Source organism: Phyllobates terribilis, unplaced genomic scaffold, assembly GCF_046119375.1.
Source record: "Phyllobates terribilis strain yellow unplaced genomic scaffold, ASM4611937v1 Scaffold_2__4_contigs__length_985480577, whole genome shotgun sequence".
NCBI classification, from domain to species: domain Eukaryota; kingdom Metazoa; phylum Chordata; class Amphibia; order Anura; family Dendrobatidae; genus Phyllobates; species Phyllobates terribilis.
In genome coordinates, this window is record NW_027362762.1 from 164,890,859 (window position 1) to 164,910,881 (window position 20,023).

The 20,023-nt window shown below is 39.6% G+C and overlaps 1 protein-coding gene across 1 annotated transcript in view; it reads left to right on the plus strand.

The window, feature by feature from the left end:
• The window catches only part of LOC141199503 (fidgetin-like), a 98,957-nt gene that overhangs the window by 56,486 nt on the left and 22,448 nt on the right, over positions 1-20,023 (plus strand). The window contains exon 2 of the mRNA XM_073663222.1: positions 11,351-11,475. The gene's annotated coding sequence lies outside the window, so the exon portion shown is untranslated. The remainder of the gene's footprint in view (positions 1-11,350; positions 11,476-20,023) is intronic.

A 20,023-nucleotide genomic window follows, 5' to 3' on the forward strand; every position in this document is an offset into this window, starting at 1 on the left:
ATTGTAAAAACAGTCCAAAAATTATCCCTATGTGAAGGTAGAAGCATGCCTTGCTGGTATTTAAACACAGGCACTGGAAACGGAAGAAGCTGTTTACAAAAAAACACAAACAGCTAGATCGATTCACATTTCAAAATCTAGCATCAGCAACAGGCCGCTGTATTTGGGTGGCATGCACGGGTGCAATATTCTGTTACAAGTATGTGTGCAAAAAATGTATTTTTTTATAACATGCATATTTGTTAAGATAGACAGTTACATTGACATTTCTAAAATGTGTAGATTTTTCTTTTGTCTTTAAAAGAAAAATTACAAAATGGCAAAAAAAAATTAAAAAATATTGTTTATGGCTTGTCCATCACACAAGCCAAGAAGCAGACTTTTTCTGATACATAAGCCTTGGTTTTAGTATTTGTCTTCAATAGCAAAATTAGGACAGAATGATATTAAACTGTCCTCCTTGCTTTCAGTGTGTGAAGAATAAAATAAATTCACAGTCACAATGACTATACAGATCCAGCACCTCCCTATATCACTTGAATCTTTGGATTATTATTCACAGACTGAGACTAGCACTTCCATGCTAAATGTGCTTCAACACTGCTGGAGTATATCATAATCAGATTAGGCCTTTTTCTATTCCTATCTGTAATGAGCTGTGAGCTCTAAGCTCCTATTCCTAGGCTTTAAAATCCTAAATTGGCCATTGAATTCCCTAGACTCTTTTACAGTCCCTGTAATAGTCCTCCCTGACTGACTGCACTAGACCACGTGATGGGATAGCTGCAAGGTATTATATGGAAGCCTGTAGTAATGGCACCGATCTGGCTGATGCAATCTTCAACAGTGTGTGACATTGCACTGGTCTTTTTTTTTTTTTTTGCAATCCTTGCAAATCAAATCACAAATTGTTTGAATTCATTGGGACCTGCAAATTTCAGTAAATTTGAATTGAAGTAGATGTGCAGAAAAGAGATCTGCTCATCTTTAAAGGGGTTGTCCACTACTAGGACAGCCCCTTCTCGATCTGAATGTTTGCCCCCGTTAAAATAAAAATATCTATACTCACCTCCCGTGATAGCGCTGTTCAGGCGGTGTCTGCACTCGCATTCCGGGGGTTCAAATGATGTTGTTACGTCACGTGAGTCCTGTACCCAATCAGCTCTGGCATCACTGTCCCCGCCTTCGGATGTATAAGTAATCAAGGGAAAGTGAGCGGCCAGCCTCAGCTCTTGCTTCCTCTTGATTGCTTATACGCTTGAGAAAGATTCATACCTCAGAACCAAACATTGTCATTTCCACTATGGGCTAATAAAAAAACACTTGTTTTTTTTGTCATATTGCTTGTTGTGCTGCCTCCATTCATTACTTTTTAGATAGATAGATAGATAGATAGATAGATAGATAGATAGATAGATAGATAAAATGTTTTTTGAGTCTTACATTTATCATGAAAAAAATTATCTTGACTGTTTTTGTCATTGTAAAACAATTTAACAGCAATTCCCTGATAGAATTTTGTAATATTTATTTGATTTGAATGAAATATGGTGTTTTATCTTATTAGTTCATATAGATAGATAGAAAGACAGACAGACAAATAGAGATATAGCCAAGCTTACATTAAAGGGAACCTGTCACCAGCTTTTTGCTTATAAAATATGCCCATCACCTTTAAGAGCATGTGAATTGGGTCCCTACAACTCCTTCATATCCACAGTTATGCCACTGCATACCTCAGAAAAAGTGTTTTACACTTGTCCCGCTATGGTCCGATGGGTGTCTCCAGATTCCGTCTGTGCAGTGGAATCAGAGACCTGCCCAGTTGCGCGTCACTCTGCCCTATTGAACAGCCAGTGATTCCACTGCACATGCGCGAGACTTCGAGCACTGTGTGGATGACGGAGAAACATCATCCACTTACATGTAGTTAGAAGAGGCAGCATTTGAAGGGACCACTGATCAGCGACGCTGATCACAATCTGGAGATACCCATTCGATAGGACAGCGCAATTTACATACAGCGTGGGACAAGTATAAAACACTTTTTCTGAGATATGCAGGGACATTTCTGAGGATATAAACGTGTTGCAGGAACCCACTTCATATGATCTTAAAGGTGATAGGCATAGTATATAAGCAAAAACACGTGACAGGTTCCCTTTAACATATATAACACAGCATGGGATATCACGGCAGAAAAAAGGTGTAATTTGACACCTAAAATGTCATTGATCAATGGCTTGTGCAATGTTAAATTATCTTAATCCTCTTAAGTGAAATAATAATAATAATAATCTTTATTTATATAGCGCCAACATATTCTGCAGCGCTTTAACCTGTGAGGAGTTATAAAGATGGTGCGTCATTTGTCAAGTTAAACTTTGCTACATCTTTAGGTAGATATTAGAAAGGCAGACACACATACAAGCAAATATCAGATAGATAGATATTAGATAGACTATATAATACAGTCAGATATTAGATAAACATATATAACACCTACAAGATGGTATATATATAACCGATATCTAGATATTAAATAGAGATAAAGATTTTAGCTAGATAATACATAGAAGAGATGATTGAATCTCTTGAAAATTGAATTCGCTGGGTTCAACTAATTTTGCCTAAAAACTCGATCTGTAGTGAGTCACAATGCTACAAAGCTTTCAATTGCCCTGGAAGGATATATGTAACACTCCGAGGTCAACTACAATTTCAAAAACCCCTTTAAAGCCTTACTAATGTCGAAGTGACCTGACCATAGAAATGGATAGTAACTCAGTAGTAACCTACAGCCCATTTAATAGCACTGTATACTGACAGAGTTTTCATGTTTTTTTACATTGAAAAAGGTCTAAAAATTATACCTCTTATTTGTGATCAAACATACCATTATGTGTAGAACATTGGCTTAAACTGTCAGAGGTAACCATCCTGCTGTGACTGAGAGGAGCCATGTGCCATATATTCCATAATGCCCTCCCCTTCCTCCGCACTAATACGCTGGCTGGAGGCAAAGGAGGACAATTCTGACCTGTACTTAGTAGTGCTAATGCCAAGACGGCTAGTTCCAGTGGTGGTGGGGCTTGTGCTGCTGCTAGAGAATCCCACATTTTTAGATGTGATATTTTTTTCTGTTACTTTTACACTACCCTGCCATTGGCATTTTTTATTTTACCCTACATTATATAACACACTATAATTTACTTTTGACAATCATTTCAACAGCAATTATTCAACCCTTGCCAAAAAGGCTGTAGCAAGAAATGCTAGGTAGGTATGTACACGTAGAGAAAGGTGTGGCGTGTATTGTCAAATTATACTGGTAAAACAAGTGTGCAAAAGCAGACATGCACAGCTAATGTTTTACATATTTTTAAACTTTTTTTTTCCATTTTTTTTTTATATTCAAATCCCTTCCCAAAAATGATATGATAAGAAATTCTAGCTAAGTACACCTGCAACAGGGCGCTGCATTAGTTTGGAGTGTACAGATGTAAAAATTTGACTAGTAAAACAGGTGTGCAAAAAAAAAAAATTATTGCGACGCACACACCTTGTGAGGTAGACAGTCACTGTTGAGTATATGAATTTTTGGGAATTTTTTTATGAACTCATAGAAAACAATTATTCCCCTTTCATAAAAAGGATTGCACAACACATGCAAAAGTCACTTATGACTAGCAAGTACATGTTGTCTGTAACTACTACCAGACTACTACTATCATTTTCTTCACTGCTGCAGTTATACAAAACATTACTGTCTGGAGTATTCATTCAATGTTTTAGGGCTTTCTTTTCCTTTCATCAACCTAAAAATGGCCAGTTTTTACTATTGGTTTATTCCCTCTGCTCCCCTAAGGAATCCAGTTATTGTTTTTTCCAAACCTGCCATATGGGTTCCAGGGATATTGGTCTTTTTATTTAGTGCTAATTGTTATGATCTCACAGGGTTCTCTGTAGGTGTGTCTTTAGGCTGTTCTTCAGTATTACCCTGTGAGCAACACTAATTGGTAAAGAATATAAAAATTACCACTAAATGCGAAGGCCCATATCTCTGTAACTATAGGACGGATAAAAAAAAACTGTATTACTCAGGGGAACAGCAGGAATGAAATAGGAGCAAAAACTGGTCACTTTTGACCTGGTGAGTGGTGACAGGTCCTCTTTAAATCCTAGAATGACTGCTGCATTCCATACGTAGGCTTTTATACAGCCTATCATAGTCCCTCCTGTTTGGCTGCACTGTACCATATGATGTGATAACTGTAACACTATGAGAAAGCCTTTGCAGCCGTGCTTGAGGTTATGTCAGCCTTTTGTGGCTGATGCAGTTTTCTGTAACATGTAAAAAGGCCGAGGCCTTTTTTTGATGATTTGTGCAAATTGATTTACAAATTGTTTGAATTTGCCAGGACCTGAAAAGTTCATAATATTTGACTCAAATTTGACTCGCATTGAATCACTTCACTCATCTCAGATAGATAAATAAATGGATAGATAGATAGATAGATAGATAGATAGATAGAGGTTTTATATACCCATATATAGCCATCACAGTGTAGACTTCAGCTAATAGTCAGGAGAAATGCACAAGATACTAATTTTTCTTATTAGATGAATTATATTTTTGTTTTTCAGTAATAGTTACTTGATCATGATGTTGAGTGATATCGATATTCATTTTGCATGTTGTGTACCTCATTTAGGTTGGTTCCATGGATAACTCAATGTATATTGGTCCCTCAGTAAAGATATAGCCTTACTCCACAGTCATGCATGTTATAAAGCTGGAATGCTCCTGTTTCATGTATAGATTAATATATTACAGAACCAAAAAAAAATTAAAAATGACCCCATCTTATTCAGAAATAATACTTTCTTATTTTCCTTCTTCGAAAGTGTTACAAACAATGAGGCAAGCTGAACTGCCCAATATGTGTAAGGTCATTGATAGTTGAAGACTTCTTTCCAGATCATAAACTAGCTGAAAACTTGAAGCCATAGCTCTGGGCAGACCTTTCCATTTGTTGTTATAATAGGGGCCTGTAGGGGTCACCAGGCAGAGAGTGTAGAGGCTTCTATGTGGAAGTGGTGGAGGAATTTACCATATGTTATGTACATATTCTACATTCCAGCTATACTCTTTTTTTAAAATGTAGGACATTCCTCATCTCCTTCACACTAACTTTTACAGCCATGTCCCAGTGTAGCTGCAAAGTTACGACCAAGTAATCCCTTGATGGGGTCCATAAGGCCCCCATTGACACAAAACTTCTCTCCTAGGGCGGATCATTGAAATACCACATGAAGTAAGACTGGGAAACCTTGGAATTTCCATCTACCAATTTCAGAGCATGACTGAAATAGCAAAGGATCAATGACGGCTTCTATTAGCACTGCATTTAGTACCACGCATCAAGCTCATATATTCTCCCTATTCTATTTAAAGCCTGATGATTGTGCACTTTATTTTCTTACATAGTAATAAGTAGTTCTTTATACAGAATGCCTAAAAGCAGTGAGTTAATTCATGAGATTTCTAATATTTCACATACGTTGGTATTGGATGTCCCTTACGCTTCCGCATATATAGAGCTTCAATGATTATAAGACTGATTCCATTCATGCTCAATACCAAGAGGGATGGTGTAATGTTTTCCCCAGCTTGATGTTCTACGACTTGTGATTGTTCCCTTGATATCTTGATATACTTGTTTATTTTTGTAAATCCATATTAGAATGGCCGTATTAAGATGAGTCCAACTATAGAATAAAATAGCTCATGAGACCAGGTGTAATCAAAATGAAATAGCTCAGGAGGCCAAGTGTATTCAATCTCCACCCACCCAGCCTGACTGACAGCTGCAGCTTGTAGTGAGCAGGGTGAGATTTCAGTGGCAGCAGGGAGGTGGAACACTGAGGAACTGTCAATCAGGATAAATGAGCAGAGATTGATTTATACTTTCATAAAGGCATATACAGCTATTCTGCGCTTTGAGTTTATTGTGAGGAAATCGCAAGACAAGTGTTTTTGTTATTATTATTCTGACATGGATTGTCAAAATAATTACACCAGCCTCATCAATTGTAAGGTAATCTATGAAATATTGTACTCCATTTGTATTGTGAAATCTAGTGACAGATCCACTCTGAAGACTCTTGGCATCTTGACCTGATGCCTTCCTTCACTGATAATTTCTATGAAAAAAGTTACGTTTCTGTTGGTAGTTGCAATGTGGAGATAGAACTTCATTGATTTTTTTGTACTTGGATATGTTTATAGTGTTACTTTTGGGATTTTTTGTTTCAACATCTTTTTCCAGTGACTTTTTGTATATATTGTATCTGCAGAATTAAGGAAAATGAACCATGGATAGAAGGCAATGTATTACCATTCTCCCAAATGCTGACAGTTACTTTTATCAAAGTTTAGTGCGAGTCTGCAGCAGAGTCTCCTTCAAGTCTTCCTGTATCTCTTCTGCCACGGGGAACAGATGGGTGATGCTCAGCTGTCCTCAGTCAGCTCTGATACATATTCATTTTCCCATCCATGAACTGTGGTCCTGAAATGGCACAGATGGAGAATGGCCTGTTGGCTGGTCTCTATTTCCTAGTGATGTCCAGCTGCTCAGTATATCATATATGAGTGGACAGAGTGGACATGGATTGCACTGATTTCAGGTTAAGGTTTTGCTATGGGAAAAAGGCAGAGGGCTTTGCTTAGGGGCGAGTGGCTATTCTTAAATCTTGGGGGATGGTAATGGGCATTTTTCCAGTTGAGCACTAGATTACATGAGCAGCATGTCTAAAAGCATAAATACATGTATACTTCTAAACACCCATAGAGTGAAGGAATGGTGGTTCATGAAATATTCTTTTACTGATCCTAATTAGTGTTAATAAATCAGTAATTAGTAAATTACTCAGAGCCTTTTCCAGTCTGGAATACCATGTAGTAAAAAGGAATGGGTCATTTATGACTTTGCTTTTAAGTAAAAAAAAGTATATACAACCATCTAAATAATAAAAATAATGATGCCGATAATAACATTTAGTAACACTGCTAATAATACATAAATATTACTATATTTGTTATTTTGTTACAATGTTTTTATTATTTTATCGCTACTGTATTTATGTTTTATCCCCCATTTGTTGATAACTTTTATACTCCTATAAGACTTTTTTACCCCTTCTATTTGCATACTAGAGTTTTCACTATACATATATAGAGTGTGTGCATATATATATATATATATATATATATATATATATATGTATCTATATATATATATGTATCTATATATAGTGAAAACTCTAGTATGCAAATAGAAGGGGTAAAAAAGTCTTATAGGAGTATAAAAGTTATCAACAAATGGGGGATAAAACAGAAATACAGTAGCGATAAAATAATAAAAACATAGTAACAAAATAACAAATATAGTAACATTTATGTATTATTAGCAGTGTTACTAATTGTTATTATCGGTATCATTTATTTATTTATTTATTTATTTTACTTACTTGTATAGCGCCATTAATTCCACAGCACTTTACTGACATTATCGGCACTGTCCCCATTGGGGCTCACAATCTACATTCCCTATCAGTATGTCTTTGGAGTGTGGGAGGAAACCGGAGAACCCGGAGGAAACCCACGCAAACACGGGGAGAACTTACAAACTGCTATCATTTCATTATTCTTATTATTTAGATGGTTGTAAGTAATATACTTATCGTATCAATGTCTCAATATTGTAAATCAATCAACATAAATTGTAAGCTCAAGAGAGCAAGGCTGGATCTCTTATTTTATCTAGTTTGATATATATATTTATTTACCATAAATTTTTGAATTTAAACATATATATGTACAGATACACATATACTATACAGTTTATATATGCATAAGTTCATGGTGTATTAGGACTAGATATAATAAGAAAGCTAGCCTTGCCCATATGAGCTTACAATCTATATATTGATTGATTTATAACATTGAGACATCGCTGATCCCTTATTCATGACTATCCCTAATTCCACATCTCTGGTTACAGAACTGGTTTCTTAAATGCAGAAGAGCCGCATGCTGAAGTCTTCAAACAGTAAGCTCACTTTGTTATACGACAGAATATGACACCCAAGGGGAAACATGAATTCAAGTCTGACACAAGATTGAAATGTTTTTCTGCCTCGCCGAGCGAGCCGCACACTTTCCTTCATAATCAAATTTTGCTATATTTGCTGCAGTTTTTTTCTAACTTTGTTTTCATCATTTGAGGGGAAGCGCAGCACAAATAAACAATTATGGTAGTTATAGCAAATTAATAGAGTGTAAGGGCTACTCAGAGAGTGCGCTATCCACTTATTTAATCTCTGTATGGTAAGTTACAATTAAAGTAAACTAATTTATAACCATGTTTTTTTTTCATCTTTACAGTTAAAATTAGTCAAATGTGTCATCTTGATTTCCAAAATAAATCTAAAAAATAGAATTATATATATTGATTCGTTTTTTTTTAAACTTTTTGTTGTTTTCCAAAATCAAATTACTTTTGGAATGACCATTATGCCTCTTACCAAACCATAGAGACCTGATTGATTTTTCCTTCTCACATAGCTAGAACGCTGAATTAGCCTCCTACTTCTCATTAACATAACAGCAGCCATTGACAGTGGGCATGAAATGACAGCTGGGAAGGGTGCACATAGATTATATCGTGCTAAATGGCTAAAAAGTGCTGGAGCCACAGGCAGGGGCAGGAAACGGGAGCAAGAAAGGGGGCAATAGATTAAATAACAGTAGATAACCTACGAAGTAAGGAGGTCTTCTTTGCTGTCCAGTGACTTGTAAGTGACATCTACTTCATGGTGTCAGCTAAATTAGTCTTGGGATATCCCCTGCAAGATAATATATCAGTACAGAAGGAATTGTTTCTATATTTATCTGTGGGCAGGATGGTAACATTGCTGTGATTTACAGTAGTATCCTCGGAGTTGTCAACGCTTGTCATTAAAGACACGTCTGTCCATGAAAAAAGTTCTAATTGCCAACCAATTTTATCTACAAAAAAAGATTTGTAGGAAAACTCACCTACGATGGATTCCTGGTATTAAATTACATTGGTTGGATAGCAGTCTTCTATGTATTGAATGGCGGCATGTTTGCTTGGCACCGATTGCAAAATTACAAGTTTTCCAAATTTTTACCTTGAATTGCGGTGTATTGGAAATCTTGCCTTTTACATAATCTTTATCTTTTTTAAGCAAAATCCAAATATCAATGCCATTAAATGTCATTAATATCACTGAACAACGAAAAAAACAAAAGTACCAAAACTTTTTGATCTGCAATAGGATAGACAATGTGGTAGCAAAAAGCAGCACCAGCCAGGGGCAAAGATAAGAGAAGAGGATGCCAGGATTTTTAGATATATGGCAGAAAACTAAACGATTGCGTGAGTGAAGAAGCCAACCAAACTCTGGAACCAACAATAGGTCCCATCTTGATTTTTTCTATCTGGTCCACACTTTTTTTTTTTTTTTTCATTTTTTTACCAGCCACCCATGTACTATTCTGCCTTTAAAAGACATAAAAACCTGAAGAAGCAGGGCTAAACGCGCGTCGGGGTGGAGGGACGCGGGACCATTACACTCTGCAGCCATTATCATTTTATACCATCAGGTAATACTTTGTACCATCTATTGAACACATCGCTCACTGCAATCCCATGCAATCTTATTGCAGAGATTACACCTAGTACGGTTAACTATACTTATAGGTTATCACGGTTGATCCACTGGATACCTGGTTATAATAACACCTCAGTTGTAATTTCTTTATTATTATCTAATATACATTCTTATTGGACATCTAGCCATTTCCCCAGTTGTACAGGCACCTTTTCTGACATTTTAATTAGTTTTTAGTCATTATTCAATAAAATATTTAATTTTATTTTTTTTATAGTATTCACTTATTTAGTCCTGAAGGTTATTGTTTTCATATAAAAAGACCTGAAACATATTGTTTTATATAAAAACCTGTGCTGTATACACACTTATGTATGTATATATCATTATTATTACAAACACAATATATGTGTGTGCATATATATATATATATATATATATATATATATATATATATATATATATATATATATATACACATATTTATTTATATTTCAGTTCTATCAGGGTGATATCTTTCCACAGCTGTGGTTTAGTGCTCCTTGTAGTCCTGGCATCTCCCACTTATTCTTACGTTACAAGTACACCCAGTAGAGGTGATCTCATATCCCAGGCTTCCATGACTCTCTCGCCTTGCTGCAGAGACAAATTGTCAAGAAATCAGATGGTTGTGCATGACTCTTCGGATGCATGCTATCAAGAAGATTAAGTGTGTGGGTTAAGGATGCGATTTCCCATTTCTCCTGGGATGCAGGATTTAATCAGTCTGAATTCTGAGGCTGTATAAACAAGCTCTTAGCATTTCTACCTTTTAATCTTTTGACCGTAGTGTCTGGGTGTTCTCCTAATATCACAGATATAATAAGGGTGCATTTCCGTATGGTACAGTGAACCTTGTTAAAAATGTCAGTCCTTAGTCATCAAAATGACTGGCCTTTTATTTCCCCTGGTCATTAGAGAGGAGAGCAATGGACTAGCTGTCCCTGTCAGAAGCCTGACGTTCAGAGTCTATCACCTGTTCCGAAATGCATCTCCTTGGCAAGTTGTGTGCTGCCAGCCCATATATTTTTGACTACTGTATATGTCAACCAGCTGCCATATGGATAATCATTCAGTCCTCTGTTAACCCATTCTCTACACAGCGATCTATTGTGGTTTTGTGTTAATAATCCTTGTGCAAACCACTCGATTCCTCAATAGTGAAACTTTAAAACTTATATGAAATATTAATAAATTGCATATTAATTTTTTTGTTCAATGCAAGTGAAATTTTGACTGCAACTTCAAATGTTGCTGACATATTACATTGTAATCTGCCTTCATTGTGGATGTAATATATTATAAAAAAATTTCACAGCCATGTTAAGCAGTAAATGGTCCAAGCAGTCACACATGGTGTGGTTCACATGAGCCTGTGTTAAAGTGTCAATCATTTCTTGATGGGGACGGCTGTGTCTTTGCTGTATGTGTCACATTGGGGATACAACAGGCTGTGTGTATGTTGTAATTAATCCACTTACGCTTAGTTGCACTTGGCTGTTGACTATGATTGTTAAAGTTGGAAATTCATTCTTATTTAACCATCACTGTATTTTTCTTTTAAATATAATTCATCATATTAAATTTTCCTTTTCTTTTCTGATTTTAGCCACATTTAGGACAATCCAGCAATCCTGCCCCCAGAACTGTGAATCCATATGTATGTATGTAACAAAGTGACTCTACTTACTTGGGCATCATTTGTTTGGAGTATGAATCACAGTGAATTACAATGTGAGTAAATGGTGCCAATAGCAACTTACATATTTATCTGCGGTACATGCTAGTAGGTATATATATATATATATACATACATACATACATACATATATATATATATATATATATATATATATATATACAGTATTACACATATACAGTACAGACCAAAAGTTTAAAGATTTTTCTGTATTTTCATGACTATGAAAATTGTACATTCACACTGAATGCATCAAAACTATGAATTAACACATGTGGAATTATATACTTAACAAAAAAGTGTGAAACAACTGAAAATATGTCTTATATTCTAGGTTCTTCAAAGTAGCCACCTTTTGCTTTGATGACTGCTTTGCACACTCTTGGCATTCTCTTGATGAGCTTCAAGAGGTAGTCACTGGAAATGGTCTTCCAACAATCCTGAAGGAGTTCCCAGAGATGCTTAGCACTTGTTGGCCCTTTTGCCTTCACTCTGCGGTCCAGCTCACCCCAAACCATCTCGATTGGGTTCAGGTCTGGTGACTGTGGAGGCCAGGTCATCTGGCGTAGCATCCCATCACTCTCCCTCTTGGTCAAACAGCCCTTACACAGCCTGGAGGTGTGTTTGGGGTCATTGTCCTGTTGAAAAATAAATGATGGTCCAACTAAACGCAAACCGGATGGAATAGCATGTCGCTGCAAGATGCTGTGGTAGCCATGCTGGTTCAGTATGCCTTCTATTTTGAATAAATCACCAACAGTGTCACCAGCAAAGCACCCCCACATCATCACACCTCCTCCTCCATGCTTAACAGTGGGAACCAGGCATGTAGAGTCCATCCGCTTACCTTTTCTGCGTCGCACAAAGACACGGTGGTTGGAACCAAAGATCTCAAATTTGGACTCATCAGACCAAAGCACAGATTTCCACTGGTCTAATGTCCATTCCTTGTGTTCTTTAGCCCAAACAAGTCTCTTCTGCTTGTTGCCTGTCCTTAGCAGTGGTTTCCTAGCAGCTATTTTACCATGAAGGCCTGCTGCACAAAGTCTTCTCTTAACAGTTGTTGAAGAGATGTATCTGCTGCTAGAACTCTGTGTGGCATTGACCTGGTCTCTAATCTGAGCTGCTGTTAACCTGCGATTTATGAGGCTGGTGACTCAGATAAACTTATCCTCAGAAGCAGAGGTGACTCTTGGTCTTCCTTTCCTGGGGCGGTCCTCATGTGAGCCAGTTTCTTTGTAGCGCTTAATGGTTTTTGCAACTGCGCTTGGGGACACTTTCAAAGTTTTCCCAATTTTTCGCATTGACTGACCTTCATTTCTTAAAGTAATGATGGCCACTTGTTTTTCTTTACTTAGCTGCTTTTTTCTTGCTATAATACAAATTCTAACAGTCTATTCAGTTGGACTATCAGCTGTGTATCTGTGACGCTCGCAGCCCTGCCCTGGGAAGATGGAGGTGGTACTCGGAGACAGGTCAGATGTCGAGGGGATGTAGCCGTGGCCCAGACCCGTTCCGTGCCCAGGGCCGTCACATTTAAAAAATAATGGGCTATCGGTGTTGGTGAGGATGAGTGGTGGAATTGAGACTATGCCACCTGCGGTGCCTGGTGATGCGCCACCAGCGCTGCTAGCAGTCCTCTGAGGCTGGATGTTAGGGCAGCTTGAGATGTCATGACTCCCCACAGGCGGAGCAGGGCCTCAGGGCAGAGGAGCAGGAGGATGGAAGGAGTAGTTATAGGAATACTTTGGTGCTGTGTGGTGCGGTGCAGAATAAAGAGTCCGGAGGCCTTAGGGGTAGTCTTCCAGGTCTTTTACTCACGTTATTGTAAGCAGCAGCAAGGCTTCTCCCTGCTCTTAACGGATTACTGCGGTCACCAGAGACGAGGGCTCAGCACACCCAGGATATTCAGGCACTCCGATCAGGACCCTCTGAGTGTTCCTAAACTGTCCCTTTTGACCTCTCCTGTCCGCGTACGTGCAAAGGCTGGGTCTCCCTCTGGACTATGCACAGATTTGGGGCACGGCGGCAATTGCTGTTCCATCCGTCCCGCGACGTGATCCACTGTAGCCTTCCGGGCTTCTCTGACAGAGACGTGAAGTGGCAAAGTCAGATGTCGGGGGCCGGTACCCCACTTGCAGCAAGAATCCCTCTGGCTGAGCCAGAGTGGAGAGTACAGGTGGCGTACGCCGCTCCGTCCGTACTCCCTGGGATCCTTTTGCTTGTGGAGCTGTTTCACTATAGCTCCCGACCTTCTTGAGCAAGGGAACTTGACCGGGGTAGAGACACTGTTAACTCATACCCGCTCCTTGTGTCAAGGTCAGAGCACGAGGACCGTGCATCTACAACATGCTGCAGGCTCCAACACATGGCCGCTCCATCAGTAGGAACTAAGAATCAAGAACGGAACCAAGAACCTTGTGCTCAAGATGGCTGGCAATTATATAGCAAATTATGTGTGCAAACTAAAACTGTGTTCTACCATTCACCCACTACATGTTTCCCCCTACTTTTGGGTCCCCTCACTTGTGATCCTGCTGAGGCGGCACTATGGTGCATACTTGCCTCCCATAGGTCAGGAGTGTGTGTAGTGTTGAATGTAGATTAGGGTCCTGACCAGTGCACCTTCCTTAACTGGGTGAGGAGACACTACACCTGCTGACAGGCTGCAGTATCCCCCCTTGTGGCGACCGAACCCTCAGGGGCGCCACATATCCCCCAGACTTCTGCACAACACAACTGATTGTCCCAACCCCATTTATAAGGCAAGAAATCCCACTTATTAAACCTGACAGGGCACACCTGTGAAGTGAAAACCATTTCCGGTGACTACCTCTTGAAGCTCATCAAGAGAATGCCAAGAGTGTGCAAAGCAGTCATCAAAGCAAAAGGTGGCTACTTTGAAGAACCTAGAATATAAGACATATTTTCAGTTGTTTCACACTTTTTTGTTAAGTATATAATTCCACATGTGTTAATTCATAGTTTTGATGCCTTCAGTGTGAATGTACAATTTTCATAGTCATGAAAATACAGAAAAATCTTTAAATGAGAAGGTGTGTCCAAACTTTTGGTCTGTACTGTACATTCAGAATAAAACTCATTTTTGTTATACGTACCCAGAAATGACAACTAATACCATTGCTGCCTAATATGTGGCATCTACATATGAGGCACGGACACACATACACTGTCCTGTACATAGCAATATTAACAATAAACCTCTAAAAATGCAAACAACAGCCATTTGATTATTTAATTTTGGAAAAATATTTTGGCCAGATAGATAATTAGACATCCATGGTTTGTGTCATGTCTGATTAACCTTATTACCCACAAAATGTACCCTGTTCAGTAATCCCATTTCACAGATTGTATTGTCATTTAAAAATGTCTGTCAAGCTGAAGACCTACTGCTAACATGGGTACAGCTGCCTCCCACAGAGATATGGAGTCCAGGATGGTGTCTATTGCCTGACAGAATAGAGCAAATATTTGCAGCCTGAATTTTGTTTTGCCCGTTGGATGGAGATAGGAGTTGATGAGCTATAGCAAGTCCTTCTGTCCCACATACTGGTGATTCACCGAGACTCTCCTTATATAGCTTTTAGGAGAACCTGGAACAAAAGACCAGTTTAGGACGCTGTTGAATAGATTAACAAGATTTCCATAATTAGGGGCCGCTTGGAACAATGGAATTCACCCCTCCCCATCTTCTAGCGGTCCTTTGTCTTCAGCAGTGGATAATGGACGAGCAGCCAGGGTGGGAATCTGAGATGCCATTTGGTCACTGAGCAGGCATTTTCTCACACTGCCAGGGCCGCGCATTCAAACATCTGGCCTATTCCAAAATTCATTCACTTTTCTTTTCATCTTGGGTCTTGCAACTCTTCATCCACCTGTCAGGCTGCTCTTCTGGTACATTTCATTTTTCCCTTTTGCTTATATGCATGAAATACTGTTAATGGCTGTAAACACAGCAGCTAAACATTCACCATCGATCCAAAGTAGACATTGCTAAGCTTGTCATGGCCTAGGCCAAAAACATGTATTGTCCTTTTTGTTGCACTATGTGCTGCAATTTAATATTTTTCCCTAGTTTAGCTCTTGCCTCATCTAATTAATTATGCACCAATGGCTGCTTGGTGGTTTGGCAAGCCTCTATATTTTATACAGTCATGGCCAAAAGTGTTGGCACCCTTGAAATTGTTCCAAAAAATGAAGTATTTCTCCCAGAAAATTATTGCAATTACACATGTTTTGTTATACACATGTTCATTTCCTTTGTGTGTATTGGAACAACACAAAAAAACAGAGAAAAAAAGGTAAATTGGACATCATTTCACACAACCCCAAAAATGGGCTGGGCAAAATTGTTGGCAGCTTTTCAAAAATGTGGGTAAACAACTTAGTTTCAAGCATGTGATGCTCATTCAAACTCACCTCTAGCAAGTAACAGGTGTGGGCAATATGAAAATCACGCTTGAAACCAGGTAAAAAAGGAAGGAGTTGACTCAATGTTTGCATTTTGTGTCTGTCGCACACTAAGCATGGAGAACAGAAAGGAGAAGAGAACTGTCTGAGAACTTGAGAACCAAAATTGGTCTCAAGGTTATAAGTCCATATCCAGAGATTTTGATGTTCCTTTGTTCACGGTGCTCAACATAATCAAGAAGTTTACAACCCATGGCACTGTAGCTAATCTCCCTGGACGTGGATGGTATAGAAAAATTAATGAAAGGTTGCAATGCAGGATGGTGGATAAGCAGCCCCAATAAAATTCAAGCTGCCCTGCAGGGCCATGGGCATTGCTGTCAGCCCAAACTATCCATCAACATTTGAATGAAATTAAACGCTATGGCAGGAGACCCAGGAGGACCTCACTGCTGACACAGAGACATAAAAGAGCTAGACTGCAGTTTTCCAAAATGTACATAAGTCGAAATCCTTCTGGGAAAGCATCTTGTGGATAGATGAGACCAAGTTAGAGCTTTTTGGTAAAGCACATCATTCTACTATTTACCAAAAACAGAATGATCCCTACAAACAAAAGAACAGAGTAACCTACAATCAAATATGGTGGAGGCTTAAAGATGTTTTGGGGTTGTTTTACTGCCTCTGGCACTGGCTGCCTTGACTGTGTGCAAGGCATCATGAAATCTGAAGATTACCAAAGGATTTTGGATCGCAATGTAGTGCTCAGTGTCAGAAAGCTGGGTTTGCATCCTAGGTCATCCAGCAGGACAATGACCTCAAACATATTTCAAGAAGCACCCAGAAATGGATGGAAACAAAGCTCTGGGGAGTTCTGAAGTGGCCAGCAATGAGTCGGGATCTAAATTCCATTGAACAACTGTGGAGAGATCTTAAAATTGCTGTTGGGAGAAGGCAGCCATCAAATATGAGAGACCTGCAGAAGTTTGCAAAAGAAGAATGGTCCAAAATTCCAGTTGAGAGGTGTAAGAAGCTTTTATAGGTTATAGGAAGTGATTGATTGCAGTTATTTATTCCAAAGGGTGTGCAACCAAATATTAAGTTGAGGGTGCCAACAATTTTGACCGGCAATTTTTGGGGTTTAGTGTGAAATTATGTCCAATTTGCCTTTTATTCTCAGTTTTTTGTGTAGTTTTTGTGTTGTTCCAATACACACAAAGGAAATAAATGTGTATAACAAAATATATGTAATTGTAATAATTTTCTGGGAGAAATACTTCATTTTCTAGAACAATTCCAAGGGTGCCAACACTTTTGGCCATGACTGTATATATGAAAGCCCACCATTATATTATTACTTGATATTATCATTTTTATATAGATACCACATGACATGGAAATTACAGGGCTAAGTAGTAAGGTTAAAATAAGAGTGAAGGAATTAGCAAGAGTTGCACTTAATTTCTGGCAATGGTCTATGGGGGATTTCTAGGGAAGTTGTTACCCTCTAAGATAGGTCATACCATTTAATTGTAGGTAAAAATTGCTCAACAGATCTCATTTAATATATTGTAAAAGATTGCATTAGTCACAGAAGGCTCACATTACATTAGGTGCGGCCGCACGGGCATCCCTGTTTTGCCTTGCTGCTGGAGGAGGAGCATGTGACCAGACCAGTTCATCAGCCTCCTCCAATAGAAAAGCAGCTTTCCCATGTGAGTTTTTTAAATTGGACTAGGCTGATAGACAGGTCTGGTCACATGCGCCTCCATCAGTAGCCATTTTATGGACTGGAGGGCTGTGGAGTCTGTGAGGAAAGTGGCACTAACAAGAGCAGGAGGAGAACCTGTAATACTTATATAACAGTACGTGCATACAAAATCATGTCCCCAACAAATCTGTTAAAATAAAGATAATGTGGCCAACCTCGTTGAAAAGATTCAGCAGCCAGCAATAGACAGTGCAACACAAAGGCTATAAAAGGCAATGGGTGCAAAATTTTTAATGAAAGCCAAATGCAAAAGTTATTCTTAGAATCAATGTCATGCATTTAACTAAGAAAAAAATTATCCCCAAAGGTGGACAACCCCTTTAATTACAGTGGTTGTACAAAATGTATGGCAAAAGAAAAATTGTCAATGGAAATGGACAGAGTAGAGTAAAAGAAAAAAAAAAAACATACCATAAGAATGTGTGAGCCGCTAGGGGCAGCACCACCTCCTCCACTGTTACTTGTCGTCGAGGCATTAGAACTACCAGTGGTGATCACAATTAGGCTCATTTGCCTTTGCAAGCCTGCTCGTGGGAAGAAAGTGGAGGGCATCATGGAATACATGGCACATAACTCGTCTTAGTCATAGCAGCATTGACAGCAACACCATCAGTTTGAGTCTGTTTTCTGCCCAGTTGTCGTCCACCACCGCCGCAATCAACCTTTTACATTGTGGACTTTCAATTCTATCAATGATACCTCTATCTGTGAGATGTAGAACATGATTCAATTACCTAGCTGTGTTGGATACTCTGTCAGCCGTGGTAGTAGATACATTGGTAGTGGCAGCCAAGGTGGTAGTGGCACTCTGGTGTGGGCATTCATTATCATCTTGTTGGAGGGACAAACTAGTTCAGTTTTCAGGTTCTGCAGTAGGAAAATAAGCAGTTAATGTCCTTGTACAAATCGACAAGGAAATATGGTTCTCTGTCAGCAGGTGAAGAGGATCATCTGCTTTCACTGGATAAGCAAACTGACCTGCAATATGAGCAAGGCTTAAGCTGTCCTTCCTCTCTTTATCGTCTCTGGTAACCAGACTGCATCCTCAATTAGTGCTGGTTGTTATCATCATCACCACCTCATTTACTGCTTTCCGCACTCTTGCTCTGTTGTGTCATTATTTAGCCATATCTATGCTTAAGAAACGCGCATCCAGTTGTGCATTATGTGGAAACTCAATTCCCACCTGTCCAAGTTTGCCACAATCAATGTGGCACCAACCAGATTGTATTGGCTTTTGCAAAATTATGACGTATGCTCATCCTCAATAGGTGTGAAGAAAAGCTGGAGAAACAATAGCGCAATAGGATCCTCCTATCCAGATATAAGGAGGATCATGGTGCTGGGAATTGCTCACCTGATGGAGTTGTGTGAAATACAACTCAAACAACTTGAAAATGTCGGCTGCTGAAGACCCGCAAGTTAATTTGAGGAGAAGAAACAGTGGATAGATGGAGTTCACTGCGCTGCTGAAGATACCAGTAGATGAAACAAGGGTATACCAGCAGATGAAACCAGGAGACCAGGGATATTTCTGTGTGGTTTATTATCAATGCGTTCAAAGTTAACAAACTTCTTTATGAGGACAAACATGTCCTGATGAAGGTGACGCGCCCCCTGGGCCGCGTGTGTGTGGGGATACCCGGAACCGGACCCGTTGTGGATGCTGGGGGTTGTAGTCCTTGCGTGGCGGGGACCCGGTCCCGTGGCTCAGGGTGGTCAACCCAAATGGCGTTCTATTTATAGGGTTTTGTGATTAAGTGTCCGACTACGCCACCCGTGGATTGCGGTCAGAGTGAACCGCCGCTGCAGGGCAGACCGCTGAGGCTGGTGTTGTGAGTGCAGCAGAGGATAGTATAACTCCCCACGGGAGGAGTATAGCCTCAGGGCAGCAAGTGTGGATGTTGGGGGTGATGGTGCACGGGAGCAGCAGTAACAACACAGAGTCCTGTAATGCAGTCCAGGGTATTTACTCACAGTTCTTTATCCACGTTACTACAGCTGGTCATAACGTCCCACGGCGCACTGTGTTCACCAGGTGAGGGGCTCGGCCTACTCCCAGATAACTTTGGAGCGTTTCACAGCACCCCCTTTGTGTGTCCTTTCTCTGGCCTGTCATACCCCGCCAGTGACCTCGCTTCTGTCTGGCTGCCTCAGGCCTTCTCTGGTAAACCTTGGCGCCGTTTCCCTGACCCTATGTGGTGCCTTCCTAGCGGGTGTAGCGAGGGGCTGCGCCACATAAAATGTCACAGCCTCCGGTTTCTAGCTAAGAGTAGTTCCCCGCCTCTACTAGTTTCGGGGACCGGTCTCCCCCTTTGGTCTGACCCCCCCTACGCAGGTAGATTCGGGCGTGCGGTGGCGACTCGCGGGTCCACACC